Genomic DNA, 15,725 nt, shown 5'->3' on the forward strand with positions numbered 1-15,725 from the left:
AAGGCAGGCGGCTGTTACTTCCAAATAAGCCCTCCCTTCATTTCAGTGACCACTTTCCAAGCAAGGATGAAAGACTTGGCCCTCTCCTTTAGCAGGTTCGGACCGTGCCCCCAGGAGGTCTATGCGTACAGCAGTGGTGACATGACACAGAAATAACATGACATGTTTTTCCAAAGCCATCCGATACACAGTGCTAGAAGTCCTTGTGCAAACTGCTGTCCATTGGGGGCCCTGGTACCTGACTCTAGCGCCAGTCAAACAGGTCGTGTTTCTGGCAGTAGAGAATACAGGAGCGTCCCTTCATTGTCACCTCACTCTTGTTGCAAACCTGAAACTGCGCTTAAAAAAAAAAAGAAAATAGTCTTTAAAATATAAAGGAGGTTTCTGCCTGGTGAGGTGGCTCAGTGGGTAACAGTGCTGGCCACCAAGCTTGACAGCATAAACTCAATCCCTGGGACTCACAGGGTGGGAGGAGAGACCCAACTCTCGCGCACTGTCCTGTGGCCTCCAACACAAGCTGTGGCATACATGGGTGTGTGCATACATAGAGTAAATACAAGTTATTTTAAAACAAACGAAAGCCCTAATAGCCTGACATGATGACACAGGTCTGTGAATCTGGGTACTTGCGAGACTGAGGCAGAAGGATCCTAAATTCAAGGCCAGCCTGGATATTTTACCTTTTTTGTCAGGGGTGTAGTGTGGTGTGGTGGTGATGTTTGTTTGTTTGTTTGTTTGTTTGTTTGTTTGTTTTGAGATAGGGTTTTACTGTGTAGTTCCAGCTGGCTGGGAACTTGCTGTGTGGACTGGCCTGGCCTCAATACACAGATAAATATCCTCTTGCCTCTGCTTTCCCAGTACTGAGATTAAGACATGAGCCACCATGACTAGCCATATTCTGTTTGTTTGTTTGTTTGTTTGTTTGTTTGTTTTTGAGACAGAATGTCTCTGTGTGGTCGTGGCTGTCCTGGAACTCACTCTGTAGACCAGGCTAGCCTCAAATTCAGAGCTCTACTCATTTCCATTCCAGAGTGCTGGGATTAAAAGTGTACACCACCATCACCCAGCTTTTAAGCTACCATCTTTTAAGTTGTGTGTGAATGTTTTGTCTGTATGTATACATGTATAACCACACATGTGACTAGTGCCCATGGAGCTTAAAAGAAGGCATTGGGTTCTCTGAAACTGTAGGTGTGGATGGTTGTGAGTCACCATGTAGGGGAGAGCAAAAAAGAAAATGCTCTTAACCACTGAGCTATCTCCCCCCCCCCCCAGCCCCCAACCCCACCCCCACCCCAACCTGGACAATTTAGTAAGATTGTAAGGGCTGGAGTGATAGCTCAGAAGTTACAAGCACTGGCTGCTCTCCCAAAAGTTCCAGGATCAATCCTTACAATGGCTTCCAATGGTGGTCTGAAACTCCAGTCCCAGGAAATCTCTCCAATACTAGAGGAAAAAAAATAAGTTTCAGGCCCTGGAGGGGAGGAGGAGCTGTCCAGTTAAACAAATGCCCACTCTGAAAAGCCCAAACCAGCTGGAGGTGATATACAAAAGCCAGAGCGTTTGCGACACTTCCTCCGAGGCTGGAATAGTCCTCCTCCACACCCCGCCCTCCCGCAGTGATCGTCCCACACACTCTTTACAGGACAATGAATCAGGGCAGGGGAAGCTCCTGGATGTGCTGTTGTCTTGGGCAGTGATTCAACCTCAGACTCCGGGAAGTGCCTCTCTCACCACAGGTTCTCTAGTAAACAACATTTACATCACAGATTAGATTACTCCTTTAAAACCACCTCATTAAAGGCTTAGATTTTATGCCAAGGGTTTACTGATATGACAGGAATCTAAGCAGCAGTCAGACAAGAGTTAAAAGGAGTTAAAAGTAAATATGTTAGTGGGTGAAACAAAGCCAAAACAAAAAACACCGAAACCAGAAAATCCTCAAAGTCCGGGTCTTGATTTCTAACTTCTCAAGGAAAACACTGCATTTGAAACCCCAGCGCATGCCTTTAAATCTAGCACGTGAGAGACAGAGGCAGGAAGATCTCTGAGTTCAAAGCCAGCCTGTATTACAGGGTGAGTTCCAGGACAGCCATGGCTATTTTGTCTCAAGGGGGGTGAGGAGTGGGGAGGACGACGACAAAACAACAACCGGACAACAGCAAACCCCTAAGAGATAAGGGAGATAAAAGTCTTCCTCTGTGTTCTTTATAAAATGAGTATGTGATTATCGAACTGTCTAAAAAGAGGAACTTGGGAGGTTCCTAATGCTGTTAGGAAAGGAAATGGAAGTTTAGAGCGTTTAAGTATAGAAATTCTCCCATTCTGCTAGCATAGTCATTCACACCCATCTTAACAGGTAGAGTCAGAAAGACCCAAAGCTGGAGGCCAGTCTGGAGCCACACAGTGAGTTCCGAGCCAACCTGAACCACAGAGATTCTCTCATAAAGAAAAGCTGTAGGAGCAGAGCCTGGGCTCAGTCGTAAGTCTGGGCATGATGGTGCAAACCTATAATGCTAGCACTTGGGAAGTGGAATGAGAGATTCAGAAGCTGAAGTCACCTGTGCCTATGCAGGGATTCAGTGATCAGCCTAACACGAGAGTCTGTCTCCAAAGAAACCAATCTGAGATTATTATATATTTATTTGAAAGCCATCTAAAAGTTAACTCATACAGAGCTTCCGATGCTAGGGATGCCACCAAAGGCCACAGAGTGCAGTGACCCTAACTCAGGTTGCCCAGAAGAACAGCAAGTTCTCCTCGGCGCTGAGACATTTCTTCGGCCCCCATTTTGTTTCTTGGTTTTGCTGTTTCGAGGCTGAGACTTCTGACTTCCTCTGTAGCTGGGGGTGACCTGAAACTTCTTAGTTTCCTGCCTCCACCTCCATAAATGCTGGGATTGGACAGGGCATACAGCCATTTTATTTATGTGTTGTCGGGCATTGAGACTAGAACTTCATGCCTGCCTGGTGAACACCTACCAACTGAGCTGCATCCCCAACCCAGAAGACTTCTCTTCACCAATATTGACTTCCACGATCTCCTCTATCTTTTACCAGTTCTCATCCCCAGTTTTGTCGTCCTTGGCTAGTGAGTAATTCAGGGTCAGGCAAGTGTGACTAAGTGTGGTGGGTTTTTTCCCTGCACACACAGACCCACAGCTCCCGGACCTTACAACCCAAACCCCAGGATGCTGCATGATAGCTTCCTATCATAAAACTGACAATGAAGGAAGGGGTTCGGTCCTGTGGGGCTTTCTGTAGAATTACAGCTTTCGGGAAAGCTTCTAGAACATTCTGTGAAGTTGGCTCCAGTCAGCCAACCCGTCTGCTTTCCTGCACTACAACCACTTTCCCGTTTTCTCACTCCACACGTCTGCCTTTGCATTTTGTCTTGACTTATCCTAAATACCAATCCCAGCTCAGCATCAAGGGAAAAATGGTGAATGAAATACAGACAACAGAGGTAATGATGTCCTCCCCCTTGTAATTGCCCAGAGACGATGACAAATTCTTCTAGTAACTTCTTGATCTGAAAAGGTCAAAGTTCAACGGAGCTTTCCCAAACCTGTCCAACAGAGAAGGCATTTTGTTAATTTTATTAGCATGTACTATACGGGCTGTGCAGAGAGGTTCCAAGGCTGTCCAGTGCACTCTAGTGGGTTAGCTGTGGTTACTGGTAGTTGGCATGAGGTTGCAGTGGGGCTTTGATTGACAACAGGGACACTGAAGTGAAATCATCAAGGGTGGGGGAGAGAGAAGGAGAGGGAGAGGGAGAGGGAGAGGGAGAGGGAGAGGGAGAGAGAGAGAGGGAGAGGGAGAGAGAAGAAGAAGAAGAAGAAGAAGAAGAAGAAGAAGAAGAAGAAGAAGAAGAAGAAGAAGAAGAAGAAGAAGAAGAAGAAGAAGAAGAAGAGGAGAGAGAGAGAGAGAGAGAGAGAGAGAGAGAGAGAGCCCAGAGGTGAAAACAAACAAACAAACAAACAAGCAAATCACGTTTCTACTACATTGCCCAGTGGCTCGTGCATGCATTTGTTATATGGACCATGTATCAATTATGTGGCTAAAAGAAAGCAGAAACAAAATACACATCTAACTCATGACATTCCCCAAATCCTCCCCAGGATCTTCAAGACCCTCAGACACCCTTGTTTCCTCTCAGAATACTTTTGTTGAGCAGGAGTTTATGATCCACTCTGTGAGTCCCATCTAGGCTCACACTCACAGTAATCCTCCTGCTTCAGTCTTGCAAGAGCTGAGAGTATAGGTATGACCCACTACATTCAGCCAGTGTTTATTTTGAAAGGCCACAGGCTTCATGCGTCCTGAGTCTTAGCATTCTAAGACACAGGACCGCCTCCTCTCACTGGACCACAGAAGCTGAGAAAGCCAGACCTGATGATGACCCTGCAAGGCCCTATCAGTTTGTAAATCTCAGCACTTGAATCCACTCTGTTTCTCATTGGCTGGGTTTGCTGAGCACGGGGCTTCCTTGCCTCTCAGTAGTTACCATGATGTGGACAGTTTCTCTCCTCACCCACCCCACCTCAGCTCGTGTTGACCTCTGTTACGACAGTGAAAGACCCGAAGCATCATCTCCAGATAGCCACACGCAGCACAGATTACCCACAGCAATATATTATTTTAAAGCACTCTGACTGGGCCTGGGGAGATGCCTCAGTGGTTGGGAACTTGTATTGCTCTTGCAGAGGACCTAGGTTCAACTCTAACACCCGTATCAGGTGGCTTACAACTGCTTGTAAATCCAGCTCTAAGGGATGCCCAAAACCTCAGGCGCACGCGCGCGCGCGCGCGCGCGCGCACACACACACACACACACACACACACACACACACACGTACAAGTAAATAAATAAATTTATAATCATCATAATTATATATCTTTTAAAACTGCCCTTCCTATATTGTTTTCCTGAATCTTGTAAATATCTATTGTTTTCCTGAATCTTGTGAATATCTATTCACAATAGATATGTAAATATAAAAATGTCTTGCAAGCAAATCATTTGAGCCCGATGTGGTGTGTGGTGGAGGTTACATTAACTGTACAAACCATCAAAAGAGAAAATAAACATTTTAAAGAAATGTATACCCTTTTTTTTTTTTTTTTTTTTTTTGAGACAGGGTATCTCTCTCTCTCTAGGCTTAACTGTAACTCCTTTTGTAGCCCAGGCTAACCTTGAATACTTGTCAATCCTTCTGCCGCTCCCAAGTGCTGGGATTATATGCATGAGCCATCATGACCAGATTAAGACACGATTTTCACCAAAGGTATAGTGGCACATGCCTTTGTCCCAAACTCTCAGGAGGCAGAGGCAGGTGGGTCTCTGTAAATTGGAGGCTAGCCTGGTCTACATAGGAAGTTCTAGGACAGCCAGGGCTACATAGAGAAACTCTATCTCAAAAACAAGCAGAAACAATAGCAGCAGCAAAGACACTTCTCGTATAAGGCTCATGGGTGAAAAGCAGAGCCGATGAGAATGTATTAAGAAGGACACCTTTTCTAACAGGCTGACAAATATTGTTTTTAAAAAGATGATATACAGTGTGGCTGAGAACTTCATAAGTTGTATTTCCATTTATTGTTGTTAGAAATCAGGAGGGTACAGCTTTTGTGGTACATATGTGTTTATGTGTGTGTGTATAAGATTTACTTATTTTACGTATATGAGTACACTGTAGCTGTCTTCAGACACACCAGAAGAGGGCATCAGATCCCATTACAGATGGTTGTGAGCCACCATGTGGTTGCTGGGATTTGAACTCAGGACCTCTGGAAGAGCAGCCAGTGCTCTTAACCACTGAGCCATCCTCCAGCTATCTTGCTTTTTTCAAAACAGGGCTTCTTTGCGTAGTCCTGGCTATCCTGGAACTTGCTCTGTAGACTAGGTTGGACTAAAAAGCACAGAGACCCAACTGCCTCTGCCTCCCAAGTGCTGAGATTACAGGTGAGCACCACCACCACATGGCTTTCTGCTCTGTCTTCTACACAGGGCACTCACAATACACTACACACTGGTACACAGTCTAAAATGCTTTTATGAGCCATGCATGGTGGTACATTCCTTTAGTCCCAGCCTCATCTGTATAGTGACTTCCAGGACAGACAGGGCTCCTCAGAGAAATCCTGTCTTAGAAAACAAAGAAAGAAGGAAAGGAAGGAAGGAAACAAAAAAACAAGTAAATTTTGTGCATTGTTATTTAGTAGCTGTTGTTGTGTGGATGTTTTACCTACAGCTATGTCTGTGTACCACATCCAGGTCTGGTAGCAGCAGCGGTAGTCAGATACCCTAGGACTAGAGTTAGAGACAGTTGTCAGCTGTCATGTGCATGTCAGGAATCAAATCCAGGTCCTTTAGAAGAACTGGGACTCTTAACAAATGAGACTCTCTCCAGACCTCAGTTGTTGTTGTTGTTGTTGTTTTTATTTAAATAGGGCTTTGGTCTTACTGTGTATCACTGGCTGACCTGAAACTCCTTATGCAAACCTCGCTGAACTCAGACATGCAGAATCCTCTTCCCTTTGCTTCCTGATGAAGTGCTGCCATACACAGCAAAACGGTTTTAAAGATCATGAGGAGAGGAGACTCTTCATGTCACCAGGGTCTGACAGGATTGTACCCATGCTTGAACATCTGTGCAAGGTTTTCCCCCCTGTATTCCTGTGTTAATAGCCACTCTATGATGGGGAAGGAAAGTAAGGTGATTAATTTGAGAGCTAAGAAAGGGAAACCTGAGCATAGTGTCCTAGGCCTGGAATCTACCATGCAGAAAGTGAAGGCAGGAAGACCAAGTGCTCAAGGCCATCCCTTGGCTACCTAACAAGTTAGAAGTCATTTGGGGATCCTTGAGAAATTGTCTCAAAAAACAAAACAAAACAAAAACAATAGAAAACAAACAAACAATCTGAAATGAGAAATGTGAGCACACGCATACACACACATACACACATACACACACATACCCACATACACACACACACGCACATACACACATACACACACATACCCACATACACACACACGCACATACACACACACATATATTTGTAATTTATTAATCTTTTCAGTTAGCTTGTTTTTGTTTTTGAACTAAGAACTGTTAAATCCTTAAACTAAGCAAGAACTCCACAATTGAACCGCATTTCTAGTCTCTTTATAAAGAGACACTTATCTATGGTCTGTAATTATTAAGAGAACTTCTTTGGTATGTCATGCCATTTCATTTTTAAATTTTTAATTGTTTTAATTTCTATCTATGCATGTGTGCCTGCATGGGTTTGTGTGCACCACATGTGTGCAGGTGTGCTGGAGATTAGAAAGGGTTTTGAGATTCCGGCGCGGTTCCGTCTTTCTGGACCTGGTCTAGCAGGAGGCGCCATCATGGGTGTTGACATTCGCCACAACAAGGACCAAAAGGTTCGGCCCAAGGAGCCCAAGAGCCAGGATATCTACCTGCAGCTGCCAGTCAAGTTGTACAGGTTTCTGGCCAGACGGACCAACTCCACCTTCGATCAGGTTGTGCTGAAAAGGTTATTTATGAGCCGCACTAACCGGCCACCTCTGTCCCTGTCCCGAATGATCCGGAAGATGAAGCTTCCTGGTCGGGAGAACAAAACTGCTGTGGTTGTGGGGACGTCACAGATGATGTGCGGGTTCTGGAAGTGCCCAAGCTGAAGGTGTGTGCACTGAGGGTGAGCAGCCGGCCGGAAGTCGGATCCTCAAGGCTGGGGGTAAGATCCTCACCTTCGACCAGCTGGCCCTGGAGTCTCCCAAGGGCAGCAGCACTGTGCTCTTGTCTGGTCCTCGGAAGGGCCGAGAGGTGTACCGACACTTTGGCAAGGCCCCAGGAACTCCACACAGCCACACCAAACCCTATGTCCGTTTCAAGGACCAGAAGTTCGAGCGTGCCAGAGGCCGAAGAGCCAGCCGAGGCTACAAAAACTAACCCTGACTCTTACTGTTAATAAAAAAGCTTTGGATGTTATAAAAAAAAAAAAAAGAAAGGGTTTTGAATGCCCTGGAACTGGAGTCATAGATATTGTGGGATGCCTGACACAGGCGGGGGAACCTATCTTAGATCCTTCTGAAGAGCAGCCTGTGCTCTAAACACTGAGCCATTTTACCAGCCCCTTGGTGTAAAGATATCTAGACTTACTAATCTGTATTCTTCTTTTGTCCTTTTTGAGATAGGTGTAGTCCATGCTGGTCCATAATTCTCAGCAACCATCCAGCCTTAGTCTCCAGAGTGCTAAGATTCCAGGCCTGAGCTGCCACGCCCAGGGTGATTAACCTTCTTGAGTGACTGATAATGAATTCTGCGGTTTCATGTTCTCATTGTCATGGAATTAGAGGCATGTGCCACTCTGCTCATTATTGATTTTCTTCCAGTTTATTGCAGGTGTAATTGATAAATGCTACTTATGAGCCACCAAGATGGTGCAGCTGGTAAGGACACTGCCACCAAGGCCGAGGGCCTGAATTCGATTCCAGGAACCAGCACAGTGGAAGGGGAAAACTGATTCTTGCAAAAGATGCCCTCTGACCTCCATATACCCAGTATATACATACACACACATATGCAATCACACACAGATAAATGAATGACCTAAATAAATATGGCCTAAAACATTTTTAAAAGCATATATGCATAATCAAAGTATCTAAGGTGATGATTGGAGATTTATATATTTAATGAAAACTGCGTGTATGGCTCCTGTCTGTAATCCTAGCACTTCAGAGGTGGCAAGAGGGGAATCAGAAGTTCCCTCTCAGCCACGTAGTGAGTTGGAGGTCAGCCCAGGACATATGAGAACTTGTTATCCCTCCCCCACCAAAGAAACACAAAAACAGCATGTCTAATGATTGCTACAACAGAACTACCACACCCCATCACCTCTCCTAGAGAACCAGCGGTGGAGAGTGGAAGGTTTTTAGCTGCAGCTCCAGAAGGAACAAGCAACAGATGCCCACAACTTCCTCATTTTAACATTCAAAGTATGTGCCTAACATCTCCCCCAGTGACCTCACGGACCTGGCCTGTGGACACACTGTTCAGCACTTGTACAGTTCTACCAGGAAGAGAAGTCTAATGTCCTTTAGGCTCATCCATGTTTACTAAATCTCAACTTTACCTCGGTTTCTTTTTCTTGCAATTTTTGGATACAAGGTTTCTCAGTGTGGCCCTAGTTGTCTCAGAATCCACAGAGATCTGCCTTCCTCTCTCTCCCAAGTGCTGGCATTAAAGGCATGGGCCACTACTGTCAGGCCTGACTTTATTCCACTTGTAGGGGTTGTACAGTCGCAGGCAGTACCTTTAATCCTAGCACTCCACACTTGGGAAGCAGAGACAAGTGGACCTTTGCACATCTGAGACCAGCCTGGTCTACACAGGGAGTTCCAGGTGAGCCAGAGCTAAAATAGTGAGACCAAGTCTCAGAGGAGAAAAATTTTAAAAAGAGTTAATGTGGTCAGTGTCAGTGGTAAAATGCAATAAGATTTACAGGGTTACAGGGTGACAGTGACAAATAAGGTATGAAAGGACTTCATTCCTTGGAATCACAAATCAACATGATATCAGTTATCCCAGAGTCAGCATATTAAAGAGTAAAAACAGGAGACAACAAAGAACAAAACCTTGTGACTCAAATAGCAAAAAAACGAAGTACCGGCTAAAAATAGCACATCCTTGAGGTTCCCCCTCCCACTGGAAAGTGCGGTCAAAATCACAAACCACAGGTGCCAAGAACCCGCTCAAGGTAGGGGGAAGTGACAGGGCGGGAGCAGCTCTCAAACTCTCAAAAACTGATGTTGGCCTTGGGGCCTCAGGAGTTTGTGCACCAGAATCAAAGGTCTTTTCAGAACAGATTGGGAGCATTCAGAGTGGTGTGACTATAGATAGCAAAGCTCCTTGCAGATTGCATCCTGACCCTCGGCTGCACCGGAAATACTTAACATGTTCCGTGTTTAGATTACAGCATCCTAGTGAACAAGAAAAGGGGGTCTAAGCAGAGAAGTCAATGGGGACAGCATTTTTAATTCTATTGACTTGTCCTAAGGTCAGGTTATACTTTCAGGGGGAAGGTGGCTTTCCCTCTTCCTCTTTAATGTGAAGGGATAGCCAAGGCACTAAGAATAGAGCACTTCTTTTTTGCTAGATCTTGCCCAATTAAGAGGCTGGGCAATTACATAAACTTTCCTAGGCCTACCAGATGCCTTTCTTCTATTTATAGTCTCTCATGACTTTAGTTAGAAAGAGAATAATTTCTTTAAGATTATTTATAAGCGGGCTAGAGAGATGGCTCAGTGGTTAAGAGCACTGGCTGCTCTTCCAGAGGTCCTGAGTTCAAATCCCAGCAACCACATGGTGGCTCACAACCATCTGTAATGAGATCGGATGCCCTCTTCTGGTGTGTCAGAAGACAGCTACAGTGTACTTATATATAATAAATAAATACATCTTTTAAAAAAAGATTATTTATAAGCTTCGGAGAAATCCCAGTAGCATAGATTGTTTCTTGTTTTTATTAGAAGCATTAGTTAACTCTGAAATTGAGGATCGTTCTTGTAAGACCTGGTGATGCACTCCTGAGGCAGAGGCAGGCAGACCTCTGAGTTACAAGCCAGCCAGGTCTACATTACAAGTTCCAGGACAACCAGGGCTACTTAGTAACATCCTATTTCTAAAACAAAACAAAACAACCAAAATCAAATGCAAAGACTCAGTTTCGGGTATAACCGTTTCCACTTGTGTGTCAATATTATGTTGGTGTGTAACAGTTTCCTGACAAATTGAAACTATCCGGTTAGCTCTTTTTTTTTTATTTATTTACTTATTCATTTATATGAGTACACTGTAGCTGTTTTCAGACACACCAGAAGAGGCGATCAGATCCCGTTACAGATGGTTGTGAACCACCATGTGGTTGCTGGGCATTGAACTCAGGACCTCTGGAAGAGCAGTCAGTGCTCTTAACCACTGAGCCATCTCTCCAGCCCAGGTTAGTTATTTAAACGGGAAGGTAAACAACTCAAAGAAGCTTCAGGAAGTCCCCAAAACTGACTAGATTCAGTAGGTGCCTTTCTGCCAGAGTAAGCAATAAAATCCTGGAGCCCCTTTTTCTGGAGTGGAGTTAAACAGTGAAGAAGATTCTTCAGCCAAGCCAAGCTATGAAGAAGACTCAGAAAAGCCATGCTGCAAGGAATTCTGTCTCCAAGACCAAACCGCCTGGGAGAAGCAGAAACCAGCAGAGCTACCTGGAAGAAGTTTAGACGAGAGTTATTTGGAAAGGGCACTCTCCAACTTGCTAAGCTGCCTGCAGACTGTGTGGTATACTCCAGGATCCTAGCTATTGTGAGCTGTCATCCATGTTGGGGTGGGACTTGGTGATGCAGCTGACCTTGAGTCATTGCTATTCCTGTAAGTAACCCTTTTACTCATATTCCTGTCCAAATCCAATAATACTCATTGGTTCTCCCAGTTGGACTTTGGTGGGATCTGTACTTTGATCTGTTGTGGATTCCCTTTCTGTGGTGAGTAGATGTGTGTGTAGCATCTTCCCCAGGGAAAGTCTTGTGACAAACATGCATGTCTGCATATATGAATGTGTGTCTTTCTATCTGTGTCTATGTATCTGTTTATGTGGGTGAATAGAGTAATCTTGGACATTGTGTCCGAATCCCGGCGCATACTTTACCAATGTCCCATAATCTAATCAGATACCATTTATGACTTCAGACCATTCAAAGTCTAAAGTTATGAAAAATAAATTCAGGTGACATGTAAACGTATATACTTATTTAAGATTTAAATAAATAAATAAATGTGATGTCTAAATGTTTACTCTCAGATGACATCATGGATATTTGATATTACCAAATATCTGTAATGAGCACGGTGAGCACCTTTTGTCTTCCTATTTGAAGGATACATTACCATTAACTGTAGTCACCTTGCTGTGCAATACTAAGTCCAACAGCCCTGTTCCTATGATCCAATTACAAATTTGTATAAGCTGATTTATGTTTCCTTTTCTTTGTCTTTCCCTTCCTACAACCTCCTTGGCTTCTGCTAACTAACTGTCTTTTCAGTTTACTGTCTTAGTTCCCGTATATGAGAACGTATGGCACCTGTCACTCTGAGTGTGGCTTATTTCACTTAGCAGGATGTTCTGTTGTAACAAATCATGTATGAATTTTCCTGTTATCCACTACTTTTAAAGCTGAATAGTACCCCATTGTGTATGTGTGCATGCTTCATGTTGCTAATAATATTTTCATTTCATATATATTTATTTCCTTTTAAACAAAATACATGGGGTTAGGGATTTAGCTCAGTGGTAGAGCGCTTGCCTAGGAAGCGCAAGGCCCTGGGTTCGGTCCCCAGCTCCGAAAAAAAAGAACCAAAAAAAAAAAATAAACAAAATACATTTATTTATTATGTAATACTTATTATTACACACTTATTATGTAAGTATGCTGAGAGTGCTACATCATACATGTGGTGATCAGAGGACAACTTTCTGGAGTCCTCACCTTCCACTTGTACTGTATTCTCCCTGTGCTATGTTCTCTAGGGCAGCTGGTTTCCCAACTTTTGGGTGATTCCTCTTTCTCCACCTGTCATGGTCATGTCACTACAGACCTGCTGGGATATCACATATGTGTAGGTGCATTAGGCTTTTTATTTAGTCATTTGTAATGTGGGTTCTGGGAATTGAACTTGGATCGTCAAGCTTGAGCAGCTCCTCCTTTTCTTGCAGGGCTATCTTCCCAGCACTCTTTACTTTTTTTCTTCTGTTTTCATTGTGTTTTTGTTTGAGATGGGGTTTCTCTGTGTAGCCCTGGCTGTCCTGGAACTCACTCTGTAGAACAGGCCTTGAACTCAGAGATCCACTGCCTTAACTCCAGCACCCACATAGAGGCAGCCACATTTGTGGTAAGTTCAACACTCCCTAAGTTCTGTTCCTCTAGAATGTCGGCTCTCAACAGGTGGGTTTTGGCCACTTTGGGGTCTAATGACCCTTCATAGGGTTCACCTAAGGCCATCAGAGACCACAGATATTTATATTATGACTAACAACAGTAGCAAAATTACAGTTATGAGGTAGCAATGAACATAATCATTGGAAATATGGTTGGAGGTCACAATATGAGGTTGCAACATTACAAAGATTGAGAACCTCCCTGCTCTAGAGAACCTAATACAGATAGCCATAAGTCAAATCACTTAGAACCAACTTTTAGCTTTGCTCTTGAGGCAAAACAAAACTTACTCAGAAAGGTGGCTGTATTCTATGCCGGCTGTACCTTGGGTTTTCTTTCATGAACAACATTGCAAACAGGGACTTGTCCCCAAGTCATGTGATACTAACACATCTTCTGTTTGTATGTTCCTTTTTAAGACAGGGTCTCAATATGTAGCCTTGGCTGTCCTGGAACTGCCTATGTATATCAGGCTGGCCTTGAACTCACAGAGATCCACTGACTGCCTTCCCAATGTGCTGGGAGTAAAGGAGTTGTACCATCAGGCCTGGCCTAGATATCAACAAGTTTTGCATCTGAATTTCCTCTTTGCTTTTGGACAGCTGTCAATGAATGTAGTGATCATCGTTGTCTGGGAGATTGTCTAGGGTGCCTGGGAATTGGGGGTGAGAAGATACCATCCTGTTCCCAAGGTGCAATTCAACAATTTCTGTTTTAGAATCTGTCCACGTGGGCAGACTCCTCCTGGAGTAAAGCATTAAGGAGGGAGAGTGAGTTTTGAGGCAGGGTCGAGAGAAAGCACCAGCTGAAAACCCTTGACTGTTAAGGCAGGCAATTGTGAGTGCGGGTGTCCAGCAAGAGGACAGCAGCATCCCTCAGAGTTAGATACTACCCAGGCATCAAAAGTGAGCCATCTCCCAGTCCAGCAGCCAGGAAAGCAATGATAGCCACTGAGAAAAACAAGGGTGGGGACTGCAGAGTCCAACTGTCCATTTACTTTCATCAGGAGGAACTGGAATCAGCTGGGGGTCTGTGACTGAATCCTTAGCCAGAGTTGTTCTGGGGAATTCAGATTAGAGGTAGGGGTGTGTGCGTGCGTGCGTGCGTGCGTGCGTGCGTGTGTGTGTGTGTGTGTGTGTGTGTGTGTGTGTGTGTGTAAGGCTGTGAAAAGTGGAGCCTTCTGTAGATTTTTATAACAGCTACAATCAAAATATTAAAACGTGCACGGAGCCATTCTGAAACTCTGAGCAAATTCAACAGATTTTTTTTTTTCCTGTGAGCGATGTTGTTATTACGTTGAGTGCTTCCTCTCTTTGTTTGCTCTCTGAGCCAACCTTTGTCCCTGCTGCCCAGACACTCATTTTCCTGGTAGGACAGACTCTTCCAGTTCTGGAGGATAACAACATGAGTAACCGGAGACTCGAGGTGGGGGTTACCGGGGCACACGCACCCCTAGTGTCTGACAGCCAGGTTGAGCCTGAGGTGTCTAGAAACTCATCTGGCTTCTGGTGGGACTTCTGCCTTCCTGGGGCCCAGTTTACGTCTCTGTAATCTGGAAAGCCCCAGAAGCCTCTCGATCGTTCTTACGGTTGCAGTTGGAGAACAGTTGTTTTGTTTTGCTTTGTTTTGTTTTGTTTTGTTTTTCTTAATCCTGGTTCTTTTGAAGTCGAGTTGAAAGAAGAAGAGAGGAAGGCGTTGAGAAAAGCAGGAACTATTTGAGGAGGTGACTCCCAGCAGGGGAAGTTCAGGGTCAGCTTCTGAACACATCATCTCTCTAATGGGTCCCCTGTTCCCACTTATCCCACTGCCTGATTGTCTCGAACAAAGATTAATGACCAACAGCTTCTAAAAAGGCACCGACTCTGGGAAGAGTCACAACCATCCACATATTGGTTGACTCATCATTAAATTAGAAGAGAGCATCAGGGGGCCAGGTACTCTGTCTGATCTTTCATTCCTAGGGGAAGAAGAGGCTTCCAGGACCTGGTGCCCTCATCTGTGATGCAGAACGGGCACCAGGTAGTTACAGACTTCTGCAGCTCTTGGTCAGCTGTGTGCTCACAGAAACCCTGTTCCCCAAACTGAAGGGTGCAGGGATGAAGATACAGCACAGTAGTCGCGTATTTGCCTCACATGCAAGGTGGTTTGGGGTGGAGGTGAGGGCAGGGAGCCGATCTACAGAACTTCAGAGCCAAAATAAAAATGAAAGAAAGAAAAAGAAAAGAAAACAAAAGCAACAACAAACAACAAAACGGTTCGAAAGTTTGAGGAAGAAAGCTACACCATAAGCCATCTAGTATCTGACCAAAGGTCAAGGCGTAAGGAACTTTAGAGAATGGAGTTCAAATCCTGCCAGCTCTACCAGCTGTGAGCCAGAGCCCTGGGACCTAAGGCTCACTGGTGAATGCGACGCCTTCATCTGGAGGAGACTAGAATTGACCACGTTCACACATTAGCTACATTTTTCAGTCCTAAGAAATACAAAACGCCTGTCATCCCCAGACGGACTTTTCAGAAATCTAGTAAATACTGCAATGCTGTTTTTATCTTTGTGACATCATCGAAAGATGAAGTGGAATTATTAAGAAAAAATGAGGGGCTGGGGATTTAGCTCAGTGGTAGAGCGCTTACCTAGGAAGCGCAAGGCCCTGGGTTCGGTCCCCAGCTCCGAAAAAAAAAGAACCAAAAAAAAAAAAAAAAAAGAAAAAGAAAAAAGAAAAAATGAG

At 44.5% G+C, this 15,725-nt stretch overlaps 1 pseudogene; it reads left to right on the forward strand.

The window, feature by feature from the left end:
- Positions 1–7,353: 7,353 nt before the first annotated feature.
- On the forward strand, positions 7,354–8,021 carry Rpl18-ps7 (ribosomal protein L18, pseudogene 7; annotated as a pseudogene).
- The last annotated feature ends 7,704 nt before the right edge of the window (positions 8,022–15,725 follow it).

This window comes from Rattus norvegicus, chromosome 18 (genome assembly GCF_036323735.1).
Source record: "Rattus norvegicus strain BN/NHsdMcwi chromosome 18, GRCr8, whole genome shotgun sequence".
Taxonomy (NCBI): domain Eukaryota; kingdom Metazoa; phylum Chordata; class Mammalia; order Rodentia; family Muridae; genus Rattus; species Rattus norvegicus.